Source organism: Sarcophilus harrisii, chromosome 2 (genome assembly GCF_902635505.1).
Source record: "Sarcophilus harrisii chromosome 2, mSarHar1.11, whole genome shotgun sequence".
Lineage (NCBI taxonomy): Eukaryota > Metazoa > Chordata > Mammalia > Dasyuromorphia > Dasyuridae > Sarcophilus > Sarcophilus harrisii.
This window is the reverse complement of record NC_045427.1, coordinates 294,768,852-294,781,930: the sequence shown is the minus strand read 5'-3', so window position 1 is coordinate 294,781,930 and position 13,079 is coordinate 294,768,852.

Genomic DNA, 13,079 nt, shown 5'->3' with positions numbered 1-13,079 from the left:
TCTGGTACTCAGAATTATTTAATCAGTCACATTTCGTTACTCTCACAAATTTAAAGAATCTTCTGGCTTTTATTATTTTTCAATCCAGAGACCATCATCTAGATTTGCTCTATTTCCTGCATGGTTTGATGGCTGTCCTAAATATATGTCAATGAATTATTATTTTTATAAAATCACTTCCAAGTATTCTGTCACTTTAACTTATCCTGTAATACAAAAAGACAATGAACAATAACAATCGACAGAACACATTTTTGGGTAGTGGATGTAATATTCTTCTAATTTCTAATCTTTCTATTAAAAAATAAAATTTTACCTTCTGTTCTCTGGGTTGGTCATTTTAATTACTCTGTCTATCTTTTAGCATTGTTTTCATTTATAGTATCATAATTATTTGGAAGATCATTTTCCTGGTTCTACTTACTCATCCGTTGACATCTTTCTTAAAAACTAAAATCTTCAAGGCAATCCACTTTATATAAAACTGATGCTTTGATCTTTCATCACTTAAATATATGGATTTTTTCAAATAATTTGTTGTCACCTTCTATTTTAGTTTCTCAAATATTTTGACCTCCCTCTTTTTTTTTCTTGTGGTGATTAATAAGTCCATTGTCACAGATATGGGGGAAAAATCTCCATTTGTAATAAATTATTATTGATGACTTTCTGACTACCATAAAGATTTAAGAAAAATAAAGCACAGTCTCTCATTATCTACTATCCATTCTACTTTATTTGAGGAGACAAATTTTTCTTTAATAATGCAATGAAGAATAAAAACAAAACAGACATATTCATGCACTAAAAAGTGAATAGTGGAACTGAATAATATTCCTTGAGTTTGAATTTAGCTCAATTTAGTAGCTGAGTTTACCAGCTCCATGGTCTTTGGCTATTTACTTCTTTGGGTCTCACTGTCTTCACATATAAAATGACGGGTTTTTGGAATAGATAAGCAATTCTTAACTTGGAGCATAACCACTATTTTTTCAGTGGATCTCAAAGAGATCATAACAAACACAAAAGTGTTTATAACAGCTCTTTTGTGGTAGCAAAGGAATTGCTCATCAATTGGTGAATGTTTAGACAAAGTATGGTATACGAATATAATAGAATACCTTTGTGCTATAAGAAATGCTGGGCAGGAAGATTTCAGGAAAACCTTAAAGGACTTATATAAACTATGCTGAGTGAAGTGAGCATAAGTTAAAAAAAACATTATATACAATAACAACATTGTGTAATTATCAACTTTGTGGATTTCTCAACAGTGCAAAAATCTAAAATAATTTCAAAAGATTAATGATGGAAAAATCTATCTACCTCATGAGAATGGACTATGGCATCTGAATGCAGATCAAAGCATACTACAGCCTCCTTTTTGTTTATTTCTTTTTCAAGGTATTTCCTCTTTGTTCTGATTTTTTTCATAGCATGGCAAATATGATTCTGCATGTACTACCTATTCTTGCCATCTTGGGAGGGAGAAAAAGAGAAAGAGAGGAGGAAAAAAAAATAGAATTCAAAAATGTTCTGAGCTCTTCTCAGTTTCCCTCAGAAATAATGTTAAATTAAGCCTCTAAATTGATTCTGTTGTGACAGAACCCATAAAAAGATAGAGCGAAATAACTTTCCAGCTTAACATTTCTTGGAAGGACTTCTGAAGAAATATTTCTTTCTTGGGTAAGAGGGGAGTGGGGCCCAGCTTATACAAAGTACTGGGAATCTACTAGGAAGCTCTTAGCCTCAGTCAGATCAGCAATTCAACCCTGGCTCAATGAAGCAGGGACTTGGCAGGTAAGTTGTAAGACCTCTAGTCACAATACAGAGGGAAAATTTTGAGCACCTAAAAGCTTGCTAAAATATGTCAGGCCAATTTAACACAATGAAAAAGTTTTTAGTAATTCCATCTCCTGTTCCCCTGCAAAAGAAGCTTGGTACTATATCCTCTGTGCCCAAGGAGCAGAGTTCAACATTTAAAAATGAGCAAAAAAGCAAAAGAATCCTGACCTTGGAAAACTACTTATTGAGACAGGAAAGATCAGAACACAAACTCAGAAGAGAGCAACAATGGCAAAGTGCCTACGTGAAAAGCCATGAACGACCATATAAATTAATGTCAGGCTCAAAAAGTTCTCTTGGAAGAATTCAAAAAAGATTTTAAAAATCAAGTAAAAGAGGTAGAAAAAGTGGGAAAATAAATGAAGGACGATTATAGGAACAAAAAGTCACCAACTTGGAAAAGTAATCACAAAAAGCAATTAAAGAGATTTGACAAAACAACAACAACAACAACAACAACAACAAAAAAAAAAAAACTCACGTTCATTATGGTACACAAAATGGATAATTTTTATTATATTCAATTAAAAAGGTTTTATACAACAAAAACAATGCAGACAAGAATTGAAGGGAAGCAGTAAAATGGGAATTTTTTTTTTTTTTTACATCCAAGGGTCCTGATGAAGGCCTTATTTCTAAAATATATAGAGACTTGACTCAGATTTATTAGAATACATGCCATTTTCCAATTGATAAATGGCCAAATTAATGGTCAAATACACTTCTGAAGAAAACTTCTTAAAAATACTTTCAATGAAATGGAAAAAGCATATAACTCCTTACAAAATAGCTTTGATGAAATGGAAAAAGAAAACTTTTTGAAAAACAGAATTTGTGAAATGGGGAAAAAAATCCAATTTTGGTATTAACTCAATTAAAACAACTCAATTAAAAGTTCAATTGGCCAAAAGGAGATTAAAAAGCTAAATGAAGAAAATAATTCACTAAAAATTAGAACTGAACAAATGAAAGTGTATTACTTAACAAGACATCAAGAAACAAACAAAACCAAAAAAATGAAAAAAATAGAAGAAAATATAAAATATTTCATTGGAAAACAATTGACCTGGAAAATAGATCCAGGAGTGATAATCTAAAAATCAATGGGCCTCCTGAAAACCATGATGAAAAGGAAAAGATCTTAGACAACAACTTGCAGGAAATCATTAAGGAAAATTCCCCTGAGGTTCTATAACAAAAAGGTAAAATAGCCATTAAAAGAATTCACTAATCACCTCCTGAAAGAGATCTGAAAATGAAAACTCCAAGAAATATCTTAAATAAACTTCAGAATTACCAGATATTGCAAGCAGCCAGAAAGAAACAAATCAAGTATCAAGGAACCACAATCAGGATTACTCAGGACCTAGCAGCTTCTACTTTAAAGGATCAAAAGGCCTGGAATATATTTCAAAGGGCAGAGGAAATTGAATTGCAGCCAAGAATCAATTATCCAACAAAATTAAACATTATCTTTTAAGAGAAAGATGGACATTTAATAAAAATGGGTGAATTTCACTTATTCCTGATGGAAAGACCAGAACTGAATAGAAAATTGGATCTTCAAATACAGAACTCAAGAGAATCATAAAAAGATAAAAAAGAAAGAAAAAAAACTGTCTTTTAAAAATTAAACAGTTTACCTTCCTATATGGGAAGATATGTTTAACTCTTGAGAATTGTATATCTTCTGAGGGTATACATAGAGGGAGTAAATATAATTTTATTTTATTGTGATGATATAAAAAAGAAACTAGAGGTGGAAAATGTATTGTACTGAAAGAAGACGAAAGGGGAGGTAAAATGTGGTAAATTTCATATCATGAAGATACAAAAAATACCTTTTTCAATTGAGGTAAGGAAGGCAGGGGGATGAACATTGAACCTTATCCTCATTGTATTTGGTTCAGAGAAAATATCAGACATATTTAGCTTTATAGAGAAACTTGTTTCTCAAATTTGTATCTCAATTTTCTAAGAATACAAACATTCTCCAATGCCTTGTAAATAGTCAAAGAGTGTGAACAAATAACTTTCAGATTTAGAAATTGAAACCATTTCTAGTCATCTAAAAAAAGCCTCTAAATCACTACTGATCAGAGAAATGCGAATTACTATACCTTTGAGGTACCACTACAAACCTCTCAGATTGGCTAAGATGATGGAAAGATAATGATGAATATTGGAAGGAATGTGGGAAAACTGGGACAACATATTGGTGGAATTGTGAAGTGATCCACCCATTCTGGAGAGCAATTTGGAACTATGCCCAATGAACCATCAAATTATGCATCTTACCCCTTGATTCATCAGTGTATTTACTGGGCTTGTATCCAAAAGAGATGATAAAAATGGAAAAGGATTCACAAGTGCAAAAATGTTTGAAGCAGCCATGTTTATAGTGGCCTGTTTAATATGTTTAACACATATTTTATTACTTGCCATCTAGGGGAGAGGGTGAAGGGAAAAGGAGGGAGAAAAAAAATGGAACTCAGAGTCTTGCAAGAGTGAATGTTGAAAACTATCTATGCATGTGTTTTGAAAATAGATTTATTTCAAATAAAAAGAAGTGTACTGACTGTTACAGTTGGAATTAAGAAAAGTTTGTTCAGTTACTGAAACATGCTAGATTTGTGATGATGGACCAGTCAGTTAATTTTTCTTGGATTAATTTTTCTCATTTGAAAATGGGGATAACTATCTATAATAACTGTTTGACAGAATTGTTATAAACCTCAAGGATGACAATGTATAACAAATGTTTTGCAAATTGTAAATGCTAGTCTAATATGTTTTTAATATTGTATATATCTAAAGACAGGGTTGATGATATATTTAGTCCTCATTTTATCAAGGTTTATCAAATGTCTCTAAGAGATTCCTCTATTAACCCTCTATAAAACCTAAAAACATAGTGCTAAATAATAACTCAGTAAGTAAATTTCTAAAGCACACTGACATTTTATTTTTCAGATAACTTCTTTATGATGACATAGCTAAAAAGAACTGGAATTACATGAATGTAGCATGAAGACATTCCTTAGATTCATTTATGTTGCATATGATATTTTGAAAGTAAGCCTTCAGAAGTGAGATTTTGAATCAGTATGTGAAATTACTTTCTAATCAGTATTTGTAATAAATAGGAAGCAGATATAAAAAATGTCATATGGAGTCCTATTGTGATAGAAGCCCAACCCACTTTAGCATGGTTTCTTAGTATCGATATTTGCAGGGAGAGTTATAAATTTCTTAGGGAAGACGTTTAAAATTTAGAATCATAGAATCCCAGAGCTGCAGGGAACATTAGAGAATATCAGGCCTTGACTTCTTATTTTCAAGTAATGAAATTTGACTTGGAAAATGGAAATGATTTCCCAAGGTCACAAAACAAAACAAAGAAACAAAAAGAAAAGCATAACTATATTACAATTTAAAACACCTGTCTTTAAAGTTCTAATTTATTGTCTTTTTGTTTTTTACCCCCATCCTTAAGTTACCGTCTTTATTCCTCTCCAAGTTCCCCTTACTGACTGATCTCCACAGGATTCTCTGGATATTGTCATAGAAATCTCCTCTCAATATTTCTGAAATATTTCTCTTAGTGGAAATTCCCTACATCCATATATCATCTTTCTCTGATTGACCATTTCATCTCAGAACCTATGTTCCCAGGACGAGGTCCAAACCAATCACATATTCATTCTTCTCCACATTGTGATGCTGACTCATCTCTGAAGGACTTTCTCTACTATGTTGCCCAAACTGATAGTTTCACTATTACTCCTTCTTTTTAGCTCCGTTTTGTCTTGTCTTTTTCTAATCAAATGTTATCTTTCTTTCCTTTTTGCTGTATGATTTCTATTCCTAGACCTTAAGAAATGTTCACTGACTTTACTTCAATTCTCAAAAACTATAAGAGATACCTCCAAGATTCAGATACACACACACACACTCACACACAGATATTGGATGGGGGAAGCTAGGTAGCATATTGGGTAGGAAGTTGAGCATAGAGTTAGGAAGACTTGAGTTCAAAAACCTCAGAAATTTAGTGGCTAGATGACTGATCAAATCATTGAATTTGTATTTGCTTTAGGTTCCTGAATTATGAAATGGGCATGAAATTACACTTTTATCCCAGCCAGGGTTGATGTGAGGGTCAAATGAGATAATATTTGTAAAGTACTTAGCATGGTGACTGGCATATTGTAGATAGTATGTAAATATCATCATCATCATCACCATTATCAGTAATATCATAATTATTATCAGTACAATTATTACCATTATAAATAAAACAATAAATAAATACAAATGACCACGATTATATTACAAAGAGATCAATAGAAAAGGAAAATGACAGATATAAGGAAACTATATTTATTGTGGCCCTTTATGTGACGGCAAAAAATGGGGAACTTCTGGATTTTCTATCAGTTAGGGAATGGCTGAATAAGTTATTGCACATATTATGGCAGAATACTTTTGTTATAAGAAATGATGAAGGATTAATTTTTAAGTAAACCTGGGAAAGTGTGTATGAGCAGATGAATAGTATAGAGATCAGAACCAGAAGAACAATTTATATAACAATGAAAATTAGTATAAAGTCCTACAACTTGGGAGCATTTAAGAATTCTTATAAATATAATGATCAACTATGATCTAAAAGAACTCATAACGAATATGTTTAGCAAAGACACAATAAACTCAAATTACAAAATGAGGGGTATATTTTTGTACATGGTTGATATAGGAATTCAGTCTGCTTGACAAATGATATTTCTTAAAAGCTATTTTAAATGCTTTATGATTGAAATATTTAAGAGTATATAATTGTTCTCTGGATAAGAAGTCTAGATTATTTTGAAATCCTTTTTCTGGTAATTATTTTAAAGTAGTTTAAATTTTCTAAGAAAGTGAGAGTCAAATGCAATTTCTTTATTTACTTATGGAGAAGATCTCAAGGTGATACATTTAGAGCTGGCTCTTGAGTTTCCAAACTTGATTGATTATACACTGTATAAACAACACAAATAAACAACAACACAAATAGGCCATGGTTCTCTAATGCGTGTGTGTGTGTGTGTGTGTGTGTATTTTTCACATATCATATGCATGTACAAATGTGAAAATATATGATGTTTCTCACAGAATACATAAAAAGACATGGAAAAATAATATAACAAAATGAACATTTTAAATATGATTTTGTCGATTAAGTTTACTAAACCTTTTTTGCTTTTACAAAAATCAGAAATATTTTAGTAAAACAAAATTATTAATTTTCATCATTTTTGCAAAACCTGGTTTGAACTTTTGTGATACAGTTATTTAAAAAAAACCTAGTTCTAAGGTCAACATAGGTTTATATATGTATATATTTATTAATGGTTATTATAGCTGGCAAAATTACTTCACAAACATAAATAATTACAATAAATTAAATTCAATATCAGCTGACTTAACTGAATCCTTAAAATTAATTATTTTTATTATTAATCCCATTCAAATTTTTTGTTGAACATTTATCATTATTATTTTAAAATTAAGTAGCATTTTATGTATGCATAAATGCGTGTGTGTGTGGGGGGGTGTAGAGAGGAAAAAAAGAATAAGAGGAATAAGTATTTTTGTAGTGCCTATTATGTCCCAAGATCTATACCCATATTATTTCATCTGTGCTTTACAACAACACTAAAATCTAGATGGTATAATTAAATATTTCAAATAAATATATATAGTACATATTAATTATGTATATTACATACAAATCATATGTTCATAATTTCTATTTTATATATATATATATATACACCATGATATGCACACATAAAATTTATATATATGCATATATATATGTGATGCTTTTAAAACATGTGTAAATATGAATACATAAACATGCTGGTATTGCACACATTTCATGTCTGTGTGTATGTACATGCACATATTAAAATGAGATTCTAATTCCATAAAAGACCTTAGTTTGGAGAATTGGATAAATTCATGAATTTCAAACAATTTTTGGCTTGTTATTTTATCTTTTTTAACCGTATATATATATATATATATATATATATATATATATATATATATTAGAGATTTTTAAATAGAGGTGACATCGATCCATTTTTTTATCTAAAAAAACTTAGATTTTAATATTTTACTAATCATGATGGACTCATGATATAATTGGTTAAGATCTGAAGGTACATTATATACTTATATTTTCAATCTTTTTTTGTTAACTGCCTCTTATGACTGATTACATTATTGTTGTTTCTGCAGGCTAATTTTATTGATTAAAGTGCTAGTAGTAGGACTAGAAAAATGTTAGGTCTCCCATTTTCTTATTGTGTGTGCTAATACTATTACTATTTATGTACTTCATGGATTCTTCATATGAATCTTTTTCAGTCAGTTGTTCATTTAGAAAGGAATAGTTTAACTTAAACTAGAAAATAAAATTTTATTTTAATCCATTTAATTCATTTAAACAGGAATTTTAAAATATTCATAATATATTAAAAGGTAGTAAGTGAGTGAATCTAGTATCAACTTCTATGCATTATGGATCTTTCCTGCTTCTTTTAAGGATACCTTGTACACTGTTTATGAAAAAAAAAAAAAAACTTCTGATTTAATGAATGAGTGTGGGAATCTGTATTAATCCACTGTCTGAATAAATTTTTGTTTAATGTAAAATGTGTTTCTGTCTCTCTTAAAATAGATATTCTGATCTTTTCTTTCTATACTCTACCTTAATGGAACATCTTGCATACCCTCCCCACTCTGTATAGAACATATAGGGAAAAATTCATTTTATATAAATTAGATCTCAAAGGAGTTATAATTTACTTTTTCAAACATAAGAATCTACAAAAATATTTCTCACATTCAAGTATCCTATTTTGAATATAGAAGCAAAGACTATCCAGATGGAGCCAAGATGTCAGAGTAAAGTCAGAGACTCAGATCTGAGCTTTACTCCAAATCCTTAAAAATAACTTTAAATAATGACCCTAAACAAATTCTTTTTTTTTATTGTTTTTTATTTAATTATTTATTTTTATAACTTTTTATTGACAGAACCCATGCCAGGGTAATTTTTTTTACATTATCCCTTGCACTCACTTCTGTTCCGATTTTTCCCTTCCCCTCTCCCCCCCTCCCCTAGATGGCAAGTAGTCCTATATATGTTGAACATGTTGTAGCATATCCTAGATAAAATGTATGTGTGAAGAACCAAACAGTTTTCTTGCTGCACAGGGAGAATTGGATTCAGGAGGTAAAAATAACCCGGGAAGAAAAACAAAAATGCTAACAGTTTACATTCATATCCCAGTGTTCTTTCTTTGGGTGTAGCTGCTTCTGTCCATCATTGGTCAATTGAAACTGAATTAGGTCTCTTTGTCAAAGAAATCCACTTCCATCAGATTACATCTTCATACAGTATCGTTTTGAACTATATAATGATCTCCTGGTTCTGCTCATTTCACTTAGCATCAGTTCATGTAATTCTCTCCAAGTCTCTCTGTATTCATCCTGTTGGTCATTTCTTACAGAACAATAATATTCCATAACATTCATATACCACAGTTTACTCAACCATTCTGCAATTGATGGGCATCCATTCACTTTCCAGTTTCTAGCCACTACAAACAGGGCTGCCACAAACATTTTGGCACATACAGGTCCCTTTCCTTTCTTTAGTATCTCCTTGGGGTATAAGACCAGTAGTAACACTGCTGGGTCAAAGGGTATACACAGTTTGGTAACTTTTTGGGCATAATTCCAGATTGCTCTCCAGAATGGTTGTATTTGTTCACAACTACACCAACAATGTATCAGTGTCCCAGTTTTCCCGCATTCCCTCCAACAATCATCATTACTTTTTCCTGTCATCTTAGCCAATCTGACAGGTGTGTAGTGGTATCTCAGAGTTGTCTTAATTTGCATTTCTCTGATTAATAATGATTTGGAATACTCTTTCATATGAGTGGTAATAGTTTCAATTTCATCATCTGAAAATTGTCTGTTCATATCCTTTAACATTTATCAATTGGAGAATGGCTTGGTTTCTTATAAATTAGAGTCAGTTCGCTATATATTTTTGGAATCAGGCCTTTATCAGAACCTTTAACTGTGAAGATGTTTTCCCAGTTTGTTGCTTCCCTTCTAATCTTGTTTGCATTAGTTTTGTTTGTACAGAAGCTTTTTAATTTGATGTAATCAAAATTTTCTATTTTGTGATCAATAATGGTCTCTAGTTTGTCTTTGGTCACAAATTTCTTTCTCCTCCACAAGTCTGAGGGATAAACTATCCTATATTCCTCCAATTTATTTATAATCTCATTTTTTATATCTAAATCATGGAGCCATTTTGATCTTATCTTGGTATACGGTGTTAAGTGTGGGTCCATGCCTAGTTTCTGCCATATTAATTTCCAGTTATCCCAGCAGTTTTTGTCAAATAATGAATTCTTATCCCAAAAGTTAGGATCTTTGGGTTTGTCAAAGACTAGATTGCTATAGTTGAATATTCTGTCTTGTGAATCTAACCTGTTCCACTGATCAACTAATTTATTTCTTAGCCAATACCAAATGGTTTTGGTGACTGCTGCTTTATAATATAGTTTTAGGTCAGGAACAGCTAGGCCACCTTCATTTGATTTTTTTTTTCATTAATTCTTTTGAAATTCTCAACCTTTTATTATTCCATATGAATTTTGTTGTTATTTTTTCTAGATCATTAAAATATTTTCTTGGAAGTCTGATTGGTATAGCACTAAATAAAGAGATTAGTTTAGGGAGTATTGTCATCTTTATTATATTCGCTTGACCTATCTAGGAGCACTTAATATTTTTCCAATTATTTAAGTCTGACTTTTGCTCATATAATTCCTGACTTTCCTTTGGTAGATAGATTCCCAAATATTTTTTGCTGTTGACAGTTATTTTGAATGAAATTTCTCTTTGTATCTCTTGCTGTTGGATTTTGTTGGTGATGTATAAAAATGCTGAAAATCTATGGGGATTTATTTTATAACCTGCAACTTTGCTAAAATTATGAATTATTTCTAATAGCTTTTTAGTAGAATCTCTAGGGTTCTCTAAGTATACCATCATATCATCTGCAAAGAGACCCTAAACAAATTCAAGAGAGGTAGAGCCCACAAAAAGATAAAGTAAAACAATTTTCTAATGTAAAACAACTTAAAAAGTCATCAGGAAACGTCTATTGCACCAGGGTGAGAGAGGATCAGAGTACATTGTAGCAGACTTGGTCCCATGAAACCAGGAGCAGGCTGCAGGGCAGCTGAATTAGTAGCCGAAGTGGTGATTTCCAGAACTCTGAGTCCATAGACATTAAGAGGATCAGACAATGGATCAGAAAGAGATTTACCAGAATTCATTTTCTGGTACCCAGGGTAGAACAGTATGTTATTATCTACATTTGGATCTGGATTGCAGTCTTGAGTATTAGTTTCAGTACAAGGAGAAGCACTAGCACATCAAAACTTGGGCCACAGTGGAGCAAGTCATAATTCCAGAATTGAAAAGAGTGTTTATTATCACTCATTAGCTAGTGCACAGTATAGGAGAATAGTAAACACACTTCTTCATAGATCATATCACCTAAGAAGAGTCCAAAACTTAAAAGTCCCCAGAATTATCTCTGAAAACAGCTGTATAAAAAATTAAAAGCTCAGGATGGTGCCTCCTCCACTTGGAAAGCAGAGTCCCAATTTAGCATATAGTTAAAAGTTAAGAAATAGGTTAGAAAATTAACAAACAACAGAAAATAAGATGAAAAGAAATAACAAAGATAAACTCAGAAGGTAACAAAATCAAATTTCCTATATCTAAAGTTTCAAATTATATGCTTTTGTACAACTGAACTTGACATCAGAATTTTCTTTCAACACTAAAATTCTATAGCAATCATTCATTCTCTCTTCTTTAAGGTACTTGCATCCTCATATGTGACTCAATTTCATATTTTGGATTTCTCTAATTATAAGGAACTATAATTTGTTGAAAAAAATACTTTAAATGGAGCTAATGACTATGTACTTCCATGAATGAGTTTGACAATTCAAACTAAATATGTGATGCTTCTCAACAACTGAATCCCCAAAAAGGCTTCTCTTTTTCTCAAAAAAAGTAGAGATGTCGAGTATTGAATTAAATAAATAATTGCTTAAATGTTCCATTTTGTTTTATTTCAGTAAACACATCCATAGAAAACTCAACTGAGAATCTAATTGCAGGTAGGAGTAAAGAATTAGTGAACAATCAACATTGTTTCAGGGAAAAAGCAAATATAAAAAGCAATAACACTTCAGGAGCAATTGTAAAATACAGTATATGTGACCATAAATCACACCATTTATCCTTATCTCCTCCTGTCATCCACTATTGTTGGTAATACCTAATCAATTGAAACTGATTTTATTCATTTTCTATTCACTAGGAAAGCACAGAAAATAATTTTCAGCCACTCACAGTTTTTTGGATACAGATCTTCATTATTTGTGCCTAAAAACAATCTTTATCCTTCTAAAATTGTCCATGGATTTGCACTTGTTAGTGTTGTTACAGACACCTACTAATCAATGCAAACAGAGATTCATAATTTCCTTCAAACTCATGGTTTTATGTCTCAGATGAAAATATTGGTTTCTTGAATATATATATATATATATATATATATATATGTGTGTGTGTGTGTGTGTGTTTTACCTCTATATTTATTACATACTTGATCTATCACACAATATAAATATGTATACATATAGCAATATATAATATAGCTGTATAAAATTAAAGAAAATATGTATATACACATGTCATTATATTAGCACTCATCAATCTTATAACAATCATGGTACTATTTTGTAAGTATTAGACAATTTCGCATCTTTTCCACAGTACAGTTTCCTCAAGATAAGTGATAAAGAACCAACTAGTGCTAAGTGATCCTAAATTTAGAATTAAATGAACTTATGCTAATGAGTGATTGAGGATGTCTCTAGAGACAAAGAAAATAACAGGGAGAATTTGACAGATATCTTTGATTTAACATTTTCAATTTTCTGTCCATCATTTTTTCCTTTTACTAGAGAAATTTTTTTTACTAAATTGTAATCATAAAACATTTTTGGTACAGTGGTTCTAGGAATAAGTTCCTGAAGTTCCAATAAGTCCTCTCAAATTGTGAAGATTTC